Source organism: Nannospalax galili, unplaced genomic scaffold, assembly GCF_000622305.1.
Source record: "Nannospalax galili isolate Female #2095 unplaced genomic scaffold, S.galili_v1.0 scaffold100, whole genome shotgun sequence".
NCBI lineage: Eukaryota > Metazoa > Chordata > Mammalia > Rodentia > Spalacidae > Nannospalax > Nannospalax galili.
In genome coordinates, this window is record NW_008352891.1 from 8206312 (window position 1) to 8222036 (window position 15725).

Consider the following 15725-nt stretch of genomic DNA (forward strand, 5'->3'; position numbering starts at 1 on the left):
AGTTTAAGAGATGCTAAAGAAATGAATATTTAATCATTTCATAGTTATTGGTACTTCGTATTGGACAAGACAAATAAACCTTCAAAAGAAAAAAACATTGGCACCGAATGACAAGAACTATGTTTAAAATACAAGAATGTTTTGCACCATAAAATTATGGTGAATTTAAAGGTGTTTAAAAGACAACGTCCTCTTAAACAAGTCCATCAAACTTGACAAGCCAAAGTTCTCATCAGTTGCTGACCTTGATAAGTCAGATATTTCTTCTTGTGACTTTTCTTGAGTATGAAGAAGCTGAAGTGTATAGGCCAATGCTTCAAATGAGAAGGTCCACTTCCGGCTTCCTGGAGAAGTGGTGTCAAGGAAGGAGTTAGCCATGCAGGAAGATTAAACAAAAGAAATTATAAAACTATGAGTTGGCCTTTTAATTTAAACTGCTAAGTATTAAACACTGCTATAAAAAAATAATGCTATGGGGCTAGAGAAGATGAAACTGTGGCCTTCTGAGATGCCACAGCCTGTTAAGAACTGTCTTGGTTACTACTCACCAAGGCAACTGAGATGACAGACAGGAAGCATGGGTTCTATGGAAGATTAGAGCTTGGGGGATGAGGGTGATAAGTCTGTGGAGGAGATGTGGAAGGGAATCCCAGGGAACTGTGCAAGCTGTCCTCTGAGCAAACACTTGTGATGTAGAATGAGGAGTGGTAAGTGCCAAGTCAGGGAAACTCAGGCTGGACCTCTGGGTATATCCTGGTGTAGAATGAGAACCAGCAGTACCACGTGGGTGGAGGTTGTGGTTTAGAAATGAAGTGTTCTCCAAAACACTCCTGGGCTACAGACTTGGTCCCCAGTTGGGAAACCCAACCTTGGAGAGGTGATTGGATCATGAAAGCTCTGACTTTATCAGTGAGTTGATCCATTTATGTATTTATAATTTAATGATGCTAAGGTGTTCGGCCTGGTAGGAGGAGAGAGCCTAACTTTGATGTCCGTGTTCGTATTCTTCCTTGTCCTTGCTTTCCTGTTTCCTGTCTGCCCTGAGGAGAACAGCTCTGCCATGTCACACACTGTCCTCCCTGATGCTCTGCCTGCCTCCACCCAAAGCAATGATATTGGCTGACCATGAACTATGAGCCAAATAAGTATTTTCTCTTTTAAGTGGTTCATTTCAGGTATTATGCCACAGTGACAAAAAAAAAAGGCAATTTAGTAGATGACTGAAAAAAACCTTTCTTCCTACAAAGTCCCAGAGACTCCTGTGAAAATACTGTTTAAGATTAAGCTCTTCTGCAAATGTTTGAAGAGCTTTCGCCAAGGGTGAAACAAAATTCTGACTTTAAAAAAATCATCTGTTAGCCATGAGAAGAATGGACCCCAGATAGACTACAACCAGAAGCCCCATTATTGTCCATTTGTCGCTCTCCCCATGAGTTGACAGCTCTGTCCTCTCTCATCAAGGGTAGGCATCAGATTCTCAAGCAAAAGAGCTTCTTGCAAGAAAGTAAAGGTCTATATGCTTCTTAAAGAAGGTACTCTGTTCATCCCTCCTGGGTATGAACACATCAGAAACCCTGGTTAATGTGTAAAAACAGGTGTCTTTCTGATTGTCAGCTGCTCAGGCTGACACATCTAAGCATAAGTTCAAAAGTGGCCAAACAATTTGGCAGGTCGCTGGACCATTCTGGGGATTTGGGTTAGAAGTAAGACAATCTTTGTGCTGGGTGAAAGCACATAGATTTGGAATTTTCCCTCTTAGTGGCACACTCATACTTCCCTGGAAGCCTCCTTGCAATGCCAGCTCAAGCTGTTCCTCTTATTTTTAATCCCCTTTAATCCTCTGAGACCACCTTCTCAGGGGTCTGATTCTACACACTTCTCTCTAAAAAGAGCAGAAGAGGAGACCGTTTGCAGCTGAGAAACAGGAGAAAGAACCAAAAGATAAGAAGGAAAGGGGGAGTTGAAGAAAGCTGCCATCAGCTGCCACAGACCTCATGCCTAGAGCCTCAAAAGACCTCACAGTGACAGCCTCCAGTGAGTCTTGCACTGTCTTCATTGTGAGAATGCTAAAATGGCCACCAGAAAGCCAAAACTGGGGGATCTAGGGGCTAACCTCAAGCCTTGCACACCATCTTGTGAATTCCATGAGATGCTCCCACAAGGTCTGCAGGGTCACCAAGACAAGGCAGTTTGCACTGCACAGCTCTTGAGACATCTTTATCCAGAAAAGTCAGTGGCATCCCTTTTCAAAAGGTCTCTGTGGCGTGTGCGGCCACAACCTCCAGGCTTTTCTCCTCCATCCCTTTCTTGTTGCCCCACAAGGGATCTTTGCAGAGTGTTTATCTGCGTCTTCTGGGCAGCTGATTCTTCCCTGCTTAATATTCTCCACGAAGACTTCATACTTATCAGGGTGAAGTTCAAAGTCCTTGTCTCTGCTGTCACTGTGATCCTCTACTGGCCTTTCACACTTGTCCTCAGTCCCCACACTATGTTCAATGTGTTGCTCGAGCATTTCTGTGGATAGGCCTGTTTTCTGCCTTTAGTTCTTTGTGTGTGTGTGTGTGTGTGTGTGTGTGTGTGTGTGTGTATGCTTGTGTTGAGGACAGAGAACAGCCTGGGTGTCTTTCTTTTGGTGCCCCCACCTTTGTCTCACTGCCAAATAGGCTAAGCTGGCTGGTCAGTGAGATCCTACAGTCAGCCTGCTTCCCCCACCCCAGAGCTGGGGCTATACCTGCACACCATCCCTCCCTCCAGCTTTTGAACTCAGGCCCTCATGGTTGCGAGGCAAACACTTTACTGGTTAAACTATCATCTTAGCTTCTTTTCCTTTATTTTTTATTTTTATTTTTTAAACAAGGTGTCGCAATCTAACCCTGCCTGGCCTCGAACTCAAAGAGATCCTCCTACCTCTTATTTTTAATCCCCTTTTATTTTTCATTCTCTCTATTTGAAAGATCTCCCATAACACTTCTGCATCAAAACCTTTTCCCATCCTCTCATTAACCTTCCACACCCATGGGCATCAACTGGACGCTGCCTAAACCTAGAAAGTGCTCTTGACGACCTGATGAGACTGCCTTTGGAATGAGGTGCCCCAGTGTTCTCCTGAAAGCCTGGCGGGCCCTTGCCACTACTCTGAGCCTTCTGGGCTCTGCTTGCTGACTTGCCTTTCTTTCTCCCTCTGTGTCTTTGACATCTATGTGCTGTCTGTGGATCCTAAACACAGGGCACAGCTCGTATAAATAAGATGGGCATGCTTGTTAAGTTAAGAAGAGACAGGCAAAGAGAAAACAGAGTCGACAGAAAGAAAAAGGAGGCTAGGTGAACTGGCGCTGTAATAAGGAGGGCTTTGCACCGTCACCTGTTGCTTTTAGTGTCAAACAGGAGGGGCACAGAAAGCTAACCCACCTCTTGCCTCCTTGGGCTGCGTTGGAATGGTGCTAACCTCAGCTTCAGCAACGTGACAGATCTTCCTGGAATAACCAGCATCAGTGGGGTTGGGTGTCTCTTGCCCACACCCTATGCTGTGCTCAATTTCTCTGTTTCCTGTCTGCCCACTCACATTTGATTTGGCCTCTCTCTCATCAGCGCGGCTATTTTCTTTCACAACATATGCTTATTTTTTATTTTCCCCATACTTCTGAAATGTTCACATCTCCCTGACGTTTGTCAAAAATGGTTTTAATGCCTGTACTTGACAGATTCACTTGGAGGATAACTGAGCAGCAGAAACTGCCCTTGCAATTTAGGGATGTGGCCACCAGGTGGCAGGATGTTGCTCAAATTACTAGGAGCAGACTTGGCTGAATTCTGCAGGAGGCAGGTGTCCACCCAAAGTAAGAACTGCTTCCAGGATCAGCCTGCAGTCCCTGCAGGACACTTCCAGGGTGAGAGGCTTCAGGGGGAAAGCCCATTCCAAAAGCCAGTTAATTGCTGAAGTCGAGACGCTCTGGTGTAAGTCAATAACAGCCTCTGAGCAAGTACTGGAGTCAGCATTATACTATGAACTGAAGGTACAAAGCACCCCCTTTTCTTAAGTGCTCCTGTCACATAAGAAGTTGTCTTTCAGCCAAGTAGGATGTTGCCTTAATCAGCTCCATCTCCCTGACAGCTCCTGCTAAGCAGCAGTCGACACTGATGTGCCCCTGATCTCCGTCCCTCAGATCCAAAGCTTCACCCTTCTACTCTGCCTTCTCCTTGTCCCCCAAAAAGCCTGTCAGAAGAGACCAAAAGAAAATAAAGAGGCTATCATGGCTGTGTTCCCTGCAATGTTTTGTTCTGTTTCCACCAGAAGGGAAAGATTCGAAATGTCCCACCACCTGGGTCCACTTGCTTTGCCTGAAGTTAATTCAGTCACCAGCTGTCAGGGCTGCTTCTGTCCTTGGGTGAAATTTGGCTTGCTCACCCAAGCTTCTGAGCTGCAACTGGGCCTGGCCTCATTAGAAGCCATGTGGCCTCCATAGCTGGCACCATTGCGGTCCCTGGAGTCAGCCCGGATTACATCAGCTTCCTCTCATGGCCCAGAGCAGATTTCACACTTTTTAGTCTTTCAAATTTGTGTTGTTTGCTTGCTGCTTTCCGATCCCACTTTGCCTCCTCGGGAGCTGCTATGTGGTCTGAGGTTGGAGGTGCTGTCATGATTTGGAGCTCTGGTGTTGCTCTTCCAGCCTTGTTCCAGGTCTCTAACTCAGCACCCATGGGGGTTACAGTAATGGAAATATTCTTTCAAAACACTATCTTCTGCTTCAAGTTTTGCCTGAATAAGTCAGGAAGACACTGTAGATGATGGGATTTTGGCAAATGTAAGAGCTTGATCCTTCCTAACAGATGCCTGGGAGACTGCTGCGCATGCACACAGGAGGGTTTCTGTGTTCAGAAGGCTAGGCAGCATCCCACGGCATGACCCACACCAGGTGGAAGGCCCATGGAGGGCCTTTCTCATAGAATTAATGAGGCTGAGCAAGATCTTATTTCGTTTTTCCTATCTCATTCCTGGGTACCATTCCTGGGTTGAGTTGGGCAGAGGAATCAGCTTGAGTTATGCACATGAAATGCTGTAGGGTGGGCTCATCCCATGCTCCTGTCAACATCCTGTACCACTTTTAAAAGGTATGAAAATTCAGAGCACAAACATTCAGCCACTACATATGAGGTGAGAGATTCAGGAGAAAGTTCTAGTTTTTTCTAGATCCAAAGCTCATGCTCCTCTAAAGCAGTCCTTTCTTTGCTAAGTTTACTTTGATTTCTTTTCTGTTTATAAAAGCAAAACTCACATAATATAGAAAAACAAAATGCAGACAACTGTAGATCAGCTTTAACCCTTTAGCCAGTATAAACCTCTGTGAACACTTTGATATTTCTCCTCCCTGTCTTGACTTTCACAGATAGTTTTGATAGACAAATAGATGGACCAAGATGTATTTAGCCATTTCTCTACTAGCAGAAATTTAAGATTTTTTTTTTCCTTCACCAATAACAGTTCTTTGGGAACCGAAATACTTACTCAGAACATTACATGTGCTGATGACCAAGATGTGGGTCAAGCTGATTTGTAGAACAGCAATTCACAGTCCTGTATGAAGAAACTACCCTCATCTGCAGAGGCAATGAAATAATAGCTGCTACAATTTTTATAAGAGAGGATGCTGTAACAGCCAAGGCTCCTCCATCTTCTGTAGGACTCTGGGTGGTCCTACACTGGCCTGGGGCCAGAAGTTCCAGGAAGAGCTGATTCCATGGTGTTGGAGTAGCAAATAGCCCCTTAAATTTAACTGGTCAAGACTATAAAATCTCTAGTCTGTTGAAAGACCCACCTTTCCAGTTTTACTGGTCAATCATCTAGGACCATTCCTGTAAAGGCAGGCTCCCCTCAAGTTATGCTAAATAGATGGGCAGAATATCTAGAGCATTAATGAGATAGCAAAGTTTTCCTGCCTGGTTTTCTACCTCCTAGCACAGAACTACTCAACCCAGCCACAGACATGTCTCTGTAAGTCTGCCTACTTTTCTAAGGAATTCAGAAAAGCATATTTTCTCCTTTTCTTCTCCATATCCCTTTTCTTTCTTTAAGGCTTTGAGCTGCCCCCAGCATCTTGTATTTCTTTACTTTTTCTAAAGCTTCCTTCTCCCGGCCCTGTGGCTGCCAGTCAGCCATGTGTCTGACCTCCAGAGGTTCTAAGCCTGCATGACTTCATGGCTTTCTTTCCTTCTTCCCTCCATTCTCCTCCTCAGGGCAGCTGCCAAGATTACCAGCTTGCCTGCCCTGAGGATTTTTCTTTAAAATTCTAACAAAATTGTCAAAGCTCCCGTCCCCTCCCAGTTAGGGCGGCATTCTCAAAATTGGCTCAGAGAGTGCTGTTTGGCCAGCTAAATAGATTTGACTGATTTGAAACATTTTGAGTCCGAGTGGTCTTTTCCCAGTGATCTTGAACTCTGTAACAATGCCATCTTATTGTCCTCACCACATTACTAACAAGACTGAATATTTTCCAATTTGGTCATTTGAGGGCAGTTTTTTATTTTGTTTTGTTTTGGTTTGTTTTGTTTTTTCCAAAATGACTTTTCAGTCAATTATATATTTTAGTTGCACTGTTAAAGACCTGGCATTGCTGTGTTCAGAACTATAAACCTGCTTTTCTTGCTATACAAACAGTATATATATTTGACACACTTCTGAAAATGTCTTCCATCCTATCATCAGACATGGGAAAGTGAATTCATTCATCTTTTGTGGTTGTAGTGAGGGGTGGTACTTTCCCCCTCCCCGGGAAAGGCTTTGGTCAAGCAGGAAAGTCATGTGAGTGCCAGCTTGCAAAGGAAAGTGAACTGCTGTCAAGCTGTTTCTATCTTGACCTTTGCCTTCTTTTTTTTTTGCAATCAATTCGAAAGAAAAGGCCAGGTTTTCATCTGTCTCCACAATTCTATAAGCAATTTTTGATAACCCAAGAGCTTTTATTACTCTTACTTCTTATGGAATCTTCAAAGATATACTATATAGAGAAAACACATTTTGTTTTCTTTGAGAATGGTTAGTTTTGAAAAAGCTTTTATTAGTTAAATGTTTTTTGAAAATTTCATACACATATATAATGTGTATCGATCACTCTCATTGCCCCCCACCTTTCCCATCTCTCTGCTTCTTGTGTCTAATGCTGTTTTCTTTACAAATCTCTTTCTCACATTCATGTCCATTTGTTTTGTTTTATCACCCACTAAGTTTAGCCAGGGTCATCTGTATCACTGTGGATTTGAAGCTACCTCTTGGAGCCTGATGGGCTCACCAGTGGTGATACAACTGGAGACAATAATTCCCATTCTTCTAGAATCTATCAATAACCAACAGTTCAGCAGTAGGAGGTAGGCTGTGAGCCTGTTCCCCTTCTGTGAGCAGGTGGGCACATTCTGCCTAGCCGGTTGGCTTTTTTGGCTTGTAAAGTTCACAGTTGGGTAAGATGATTGATATCTCTTCTCCCCTAGCAGCCTGCATAGCACCTTCTAGCACCCTGAGAGCTACCCAGCAGGGAAGATACTTCCAGGTCAGTTCCAACTTGCTTTCAACAGAGGTATTGTGGTATCTTCAGCAATAGGGTCTGTGTGGGCTCAGTTCCGGGGCTAGGAATAGGATGGTCTCCAGGGATTAAAGGAGACATTCTTAATTTTCTCTGGATGAGGGCAGACAGGCCACTGGGCAGACAGATGTCAGTCAGGAGCCTGTGCCAATGGTCCCAAGTTCTTTTTATAGAAAATCACATAAAGGTGGCTTCTTGCCCAAACTAGTCATATATAACAGATTATAGCACTATTACTTTTGGGGTTTCCTGATATCTGGTATGAGTCATTTTGTGCTAATTCATGGCCCTCTAGATCTTGGCTCATGCTGGAAATCCTTACTAGTACCATGTTGTCTCAACATTAACAGGTCCTCCTGGCCTTGGTTCCCTGCGGGGTCTTGTCCTCTAATTTTGGGGGACAACCAAGAGGACTAACAACAGCCTATATTATTTGGGAGACCTCTGATTTACAATGAAATAATTGAAAAACCACTAAGTAACATTTAAAAATCTTTGCTTTCCTCTGTTGCTTAGAAGACAAAAATCTTTTGGCATAACTGTGCATCTTTCAAAATATTTTAATAGTATAGAATTTAACATTTATAGTGATTAACAGTCACTCCATAAGTATTTCTTAATACTGAAGTATCCTATTTTTCATCTATCTAAATCTTAACTGAGCTTTTCTAAGCTCAGGCCAAGCCTGTCGCTTTGCCATAACTAGCCTCCATGGAAAGTTCTTGTCCTTTTAAGTCATGTTGCCCTGGTAAACCTCCCTTGGCAGAAAGCAAAAACCAACCAAAATGTCATTAAAATGTCCTTAGGCCAGTATTTCACTTTTTCTTTTTGCTTCATTAAGTATGTCTCTATTCATTTCAGTTGTTCAACAATGTGTCACTCTCCTCTTAAGTAAGACTTTAGAACCACATAGTTTCACATATTTCCACACATAGCTAGGATGTGATATATCTGTGTTGATGAGAGGTGGGAATATGAGATCAGGTATAAACGGTTTAACTTGCTTCCAACCAGTCTAAAAGAGCTTATTGTCAAATTTGTGGGAACTTGGAAGTTGGTGCTAAACATGGTCATTATTAAAAAGTCAAATGTGTTCTTGTAGATCTCCTTCCCACTCTGCATTCAGGGACATCCAATCCCATGGTTGGAATATTTATCCCATGGAAATTGGCAGCTACCCTAAAACATAGCTCATCTAATTTCTTTATTGGACACAAGAAGGGCTGGAGAAAGTATTAGTAATACAGATTAAAACTAAACACATGTTGTGTGTGAAGCCTACAGATTCTAAATAGTAAGTACTGAAAAGGTAGTATTCCTGTATTCGAATACATTTATTCCATTAAGCAAAGAAGTAGCTGATATCACCGAACAATGAATGGAATTCTGACACGCGGTGGAATTCTGATGGAGATATACATGAAACAGAGAGATTTTTAATGTAATGGATGCAATTTCTATGACAGTAAGAAAATGACTTAATGATAGATCACAGGTCAGATGCATTGTTGATAAGCTTCATGATAAAAGAGTTCACAGAAAGGAATGCAATTCTATTTCCAAATCACAGCTGAACTGCAAGCAGAAGCTGGTTACAGTCAGAAAAGGTAAGCTAAAACCCACGAAAACACTCCATAAGAATCAACTGTGTGTACGGAATCTATAATAAATCATATGGCATATTTTCTTATTTTTGAATTATGTAGCACACATTCTTTATATGGGTGAAATTCGTAATGCATGTGTCTGCGTGTGTGTATAATCGCCAGCAGTGTTCTGCCTTTTGGTAAGCTTGTTAAACATTTACCTGTACACCGGTGCAAGCATTGTTCACGAGATGCAGCTGCCCTGAATTCTGAACTCAAAGGTGAAGAGCTTTTGCTAGCTCCTGGCATTATTTCCCCATCTTCCCTTCCTGGTACCGTGTAGTCATTTTGTTTTGTTTCATTTTTTCAGAAGGAGGGGGCATTCAAAATGACCCGCTCTGCTCTGTCTGTAAAATATCTAAACATGCTTTCTTTTTCCTGTAAAAGCACATGAACAGCAGCTGCTTCTTAAAATGAAAGGAGGAAAGGAGACATGTGCTTCATAGCTGTCCCTCAGAGCCCCACACAGGATCTTTCAACTTCACCTACTATGGTCTCTAGCCTGTAATTTCTCACATCTCCTTGGCTGACTCTGGGAACACTCTTCTCACTAAAAATCCCAGAACGCCTAAAAAATAATTAATTCACTTTCTGAATTAGGTGTCCCCCCCCCCCAAAAAAAACACCTAAAAAATAACTACTTCACTTTCTGAAATAAATAAATCCTTTAGCACTCTATAAAGTTACTTTTCAACTCTCCCTATCTCAAGCCCCATCCTGCTACCTTGGGATGCTGGTTAAACTCTGCCTATCACAGGACCATCCAGCCATTCCAGATGCAAGTTACTCTGTCTTCAGAAAGAAATTGGCCTCCATTGTGAGCTCTTGTGCCTATGTTTGGGGAAATGCTGCCTCCACACTCACTATCTCTGGATGAAATCATGGAGAATCAAGGCTCTGCTAAGTGTAGCCCTGAGCTGTGGCAAATGTTCTCCAAATCCACTTGTCGCCTTACCTTCAAACACAGCATCCTTAGAAGACAATTAAGGAAAAGTTTTCTGAATTACCCTCAGTCAAATGCTTGCTGGAGATCTGCTGTCTCCTTCCCTAGCCCAGAGTCCTCATAGTCTTCTTCTAAACCAGAAAAAAAAAATGCCCATTTTTGATGGCTAAAGAGTTTTCCATTGAGAGCAAAATAAATTTACTTAATGAATAAAGAATGACTCTGATGATATTCATTTATCTCGATTTAGTAGTTTTAAACACCAAGCAAGATGAAGGAATTCATACTGGTTATGTGTGTGCTAATGAGATAATCAGCATTTAATGAAAACCAACAGTTATTAGATAATCAGTTTAGCTTGATAACTATTGGTGCGTTAGGGAAGGACAAGAATAATTAAGTGACACTTAAAGGTACAAGAAGAACATTAGTCAGAAATGGATGTGCCTACACGAGGCTCCAAATGGATGGATCCCTGGTCCTCTCTACGTTGCCATGGCAACTCACTTTGGTAACTTGAATATCCTCGGTGTAGGAAAACAAGGGGCAGAGTGTTCTTAGGAAGGTGCAATCCCCTTTAAGCAGATCTATAAGCATCACAGATGAACAGAACTTTAAACATTCCTCCATGAATATTCATGAAGTAAGTTGTTTTTTGTTGCCTGCCTAGTCAGCAGTCAGAAAACACATGGTGTGTGTTGGCAGCATCTTTCCTAGGTAGAGGGCTATGGACTGAGGCAATGGCAGGAACCAGGACCTGTGAGGCTGACTGACATTTCCATCTGCAGCAAAGGCTGGTAATTAACAGGAAGGAGTGTGCCTGCAGCATTGCACCATCTGCTAGGGAAACGGCTCAATAAGAAAGGCGCTGGATAGCATCTCAGCAGTGGCGCGATCTGGTTCCGACATGAGGCCGGGCATCTGTTAGCGGAGGAGATAGACTATTAGGAAATTCGACTGGGAATGAACAACATGGAAAGAGCACTCTGACCTAGCCCATAAAATCAACTCTGTAGAAATGGCATCTTTTTATCTTACTTACCCACATCTTCTGAAAATGGTTTGCTGAGGGGCCATTACAGATCTGTTTGAAGTAACACAATGGTTTCAGAAATGCTGTTTCATTCCAACGTGAAGTTCTTGAAATCAGGATACAGCTGTCATCTTTTGACAATAGAACTAATTTCAGAGCGAGGATATGAGGTTAAATTCCTTCTTTTGTTGTTTAGATTGGGGAGCAGGGGGGCTGAGGGAAAAACAAAATGATCATTTGAATGCTGTGCTGTTCAAAATTGAGAAGGCAAAAACCCTGGGATGCCCTGGCAGAAAGTGAGAAGGTCAGAAAATCATTCCACTTTTCTGTGCAGTCTTCTTACTGCCGGTTTACTTTTCCTATGCTGTCCGTTTCCTGTGCAAGTCTTTCTGGTCATGGGAAGCCCACCTCTCACCATGGGCGTTACAGAACTCTACACATACTAGTGATAAGACATCGGAGAAGAGAGTCAAGTGTTTGGATTCCAGCTCTAGAACCGAGGGTAAGTTCCTGAAGGAGGGCGTGAAGTGAGGCACACCCCTCATGCCCTTGCTGGGTTCCCACTCCACCGCCCATACTATCATGGTGTACGTTAAGCTCTTCTACAAGAAGACACATGTTTGAGAGGGGCCAGCACAGAATACTCAGTCATCAGCTTCTAGATTGATGCCTTTTTTTTTTTTTTTTTTTTTTTTTTGAAGCAGGGTTTCCCTGTAGCCCCAGCTGTCCTGGAACTCACTGTGTAGACCAGGCTGGCCTTGAACTCACAGAGATCCACCTGCCTCTGCTTCCCAAATGCTGGGACTACAGGAGTGCGCCACCACGCCCGGCTCACCATTTTTTAGAATATAAATGTGTTACTAACCTTTCAACAGCCATGAAGAAACTTTTGACTTCAACTAGCTCAGTCTGATGAGAGATCAGACCTTGGAAACACCTTCCCATTGACAGGGACTATGGACTCTTTCCCAAGGTCCAGCAGATGGCGGATGACTGGAGGATATGTCTGTCTATGTGTGTGTCCCTGTTACTAAATCAGAGCCATCCGATGAGATTTGCTGAGACCTCATGGCACCATATGGAATTGAAGAACATAAAGACCTTGGAATTTAAATTCATCTGAGAAAGACAGAGGCGTGCTTCAGATTTAGGGCTTTAGTTTTGTTAAGCTGTCTTGTGAATGCTGATTATTTTGCTAATGCATACAGATATCTGAAAGGGTTAGTGACAAACATATAAAAAAGTCGGTATTAAAAGAAAGAAAAATTAACATTAAAGGTAAACAGAAAATTTTATCTAGTTGTAACAATTTTAGCTTCAGTTTCTCCAGGGAGATAGAAAGAAGCTCTGATTTATAGCACATGGTATAAATAATCTCATCGTGGCCAATGACAAGCTACCATGGATGGGTATGTAAGATAGAGTTGGGAATAGATACCTCTGAAAAATCAGATGAGGGCATATAAAACATCCCTAACTGTATCTATGTGGGCCTCACATATATGACTTAGTAACACTAAGTTAATGAACTTGACCCCTTTTCGATGTACTGATTATATACTAGATCCAGGCACTTACAGTCTACAAAAACCATTCATGTGCTTTGGTTCATATGATCTTTTTCATAGCCCTGCTAATACAGGCAGAAATTGAGATTAATTACATAACATGCCATAGGCCACAGAATTAAGTAGGTAGGAAAGGTGCTCTGCTTTTTCAAGCTAGATCTCTTTCATTTTCAAAGTTTGCTTCTAAATAGAGACCTACTTATCTCAGGCATGGAACCAGCCATGGGGATCCAGGCATTTCCTTGTTTGTCCTTTTCTATTCTGTGCTTGATGTACATTAGCCCCAGGGTCCTGCCTTCCACCAACTTCCACTGCACTGGAAAATTGTCTCAGAATCATCACTCAGATTTCCTCCTGACCAGCTCACAGCTACTCACACCTTCCCTTCCATCCTCGAGGTCCTGGAACTGGGTTGCACTGCAGGACCCTGGGTACCAGTCTGCACTACAGGAGCCCATTCAGTGTCATAGTATGGCTTATGACCTATGCCAGTGAACTTGAAGTCCTTTTAAAGATCTAAAGGCAGAGCATGTTCTGGCCGTGTGAGAAACTGAATGGTGTTATAGAAAGAGTGAAAACAACAAAATTCACTTCTAGACCTTCACTCAGTCATTAAGCCATGAAAGAGAAAAGCCAATACTGTTAGGTAGGATTCTAGTTAGCAAGTACTTTACTACCTACAGGAGAAATGTCCCCACTTGCACATGTCTCACACTATTATTCTTCCAGATCAAATAACTGTAGATACAAATGCAGTGAATTTTCCAAGCAGCCATATCAGTGAAAGTCACCTCATAAACCTACAACAAGGATTGACTATTCTTCCTTTGGGGGCAGTTACATACAGATTACTTGGAAAGTGAGAGTCTGAAACTCATCATGGAAAACAGCCACATGGGTTGGAAGGATTATATCCTGATATGGTACATTTGGTGAGATGGAACCCAAGCTTTGAAAGGACTTCTTCAAATTGAGGATTGCTGCACAGCTGAAATCCATTATCCTGTATAAGCCTGCTTTCTTCAGTGGATGAAAACAGAGTTCTGGTTTAAACAAAAACCATTAATTTATATTTTTTGATAATTGAATTAATAGCTTTTGTTGAATACTCAAACTCTCCTACATGCTTATATTTACCATCAAGACCTGATGCTAAACATCCTCAGTGTTGATCAGAGAAAGCAGGTAGCATCCACTTAAGCAACAACAGGTCCTTCTGGCCTCAACGTACTACACAATCTGTGCTCCGCTGGGAGCAACCAGGAGCAAAACCGGCCTTCAGTCAGACGCAGCCATCCCAAGTGGGAATCATACTAGGCCTACTCTCTCAGCACACACAGCATGCCAGGCTGTCCAGAATGAAGTCCAAAGAGATTTCATGGCCATCAGGGAAAGGGCTGGATGCTTCCTGGTTTTCTTCTCTCTAAACCCTCCTTATTATTATAAGTAAAACTTAAGAGCAGACTTGGTCTTAAACTGTAGGCCTCACTTCACCTTTGCTGACTCAAAGTCATTCTCTGTAATTCACCAAAATACGCCTAACACCATTGTAACTATCTGACCTATGACAGTAAACAACAGAAGTCTTTACACACACGGAGAACAGTGTGACTGGGTGAGGTCAAATATTTTAGAGAGGAGATTCTCACCACTGCTATTTGATTTGGGACCTAAAAGGAATTAATAGGAGTATTCAATGAACTCTTTAAAAGGAGCTTCTCCATGGACAGAAGGGTCAAATGTGCTAAGGCTCTAAGGTGCCTGGAAGGACCTCAGTTGACAACAGGGAGGCTGACACACCTAACACTGCCTGCTGCTGTTAGCATGTAGGTGTCAGCTGACAAATCCTTGCTGAGGATTATTCCTTAACTGTTCAACATGGGAGGAAGGGAACAAGGGCTCAGAGGCAGCCTCAGGATATCTTCTGCAAGAAAACAGGGGCTCTTGGGAAACTCAGTGCTGCCTCATCAGGTGCATACTTCGGTTCTAAACGTGAGCACTCGGAAGGCAGAACAGAGCTCCTTTCCAGGTCTCCCACTATGCTGACCCATGTTGTGTTTGGTAAGCCATGGTCCTGGTATTCTTTTTATTAAATCACATTTAATTTACTCAGGGTTTTTTTCTTTGTTATGATTTCTTTCATTACTGCTTATTATATGATCAATATGAGTCATTTCAAGAGAATGGTAAACTCTACATGAAAAATGTTAAGAATTTCACTTGCTTTATTTAAAACTAAGTTCAAACCACTGAAATATTTCCATAGCTCCTGAAGATAAGTGCGCACATATATTTTAACTACTGAGGTTCCATCGTTATAAACATATCTTAAATCTCTGTTTTAATTTTATTCATCAGACTTTTAAAAATTATTTATTTAATAACCACATACTTAGAAGCATTTCATTACAACTGAACTGACATATTCAATATAAATTTTTAGGTTTACAGTGGAATTATTACAGTTATACAATATTGTACTCAGTATAAACCCTATAAGACATAAAATTAAATGTGGTTTTTAACCTTCTAAAAAAATCTCTATTTCATTATTAAAATACAGTTTCATATAGAAAAATTCATTTTTAATGCAATTGACATTAAGATGTTTGCACATGAGTTTCTAATCTCTATATATCTGATTATTACTAGTCACAGTCGGTTACTTTCTGAGCTCCTTGGCATCTCAGCATGGATATAAAGTCGTCAGGTAGATTTCAATGGTAATGTTTTTCACATCTATGAATTATTAAGGAGCAAATTTTTATGCTTTGAAGAATTATTATTTTTTAATCATTATCTTTTTTTAATTTTTAATAACTACATGATTAGAAGAAGCACTTCACTACAGTTTTAACATGTTCACTAACATACTCTAGAGCAAGAGTACATCTCTTTCACAAGTGGGTGCAAGTTTCTAGGTTCACAGTTGAATTAATACAGTTATACAATATTGAACTCAGTATA

General features: G+C 41.8%; 1 long non-coding RNA gene across 2 annotated transcripts in view; it reads right to left on the reverse strand.

Moving 5' to 3' along the window:
* Positions 1-8967: 8967 nt before the first annotated feature.
* LOC115067163 overlaps positions 8968-15725 on the reverse strand; it is a 73620-nt gene continuing 66862 nt past the window's right edge. For both annotated transcript variants that reach the window (XR_003846601.1, XR_003846600.1), the window contains 2 exons: positions 11200-11403; positions 8968-11078 (listed from right to left, as the gene is read on the reverse strand). This is a non-coding gene — a long non-coding RNA (uncharacterized LOC115067163). The remainder of the gene's footprint in view (positions 11079-11199; positions 11404-15725) is intronic.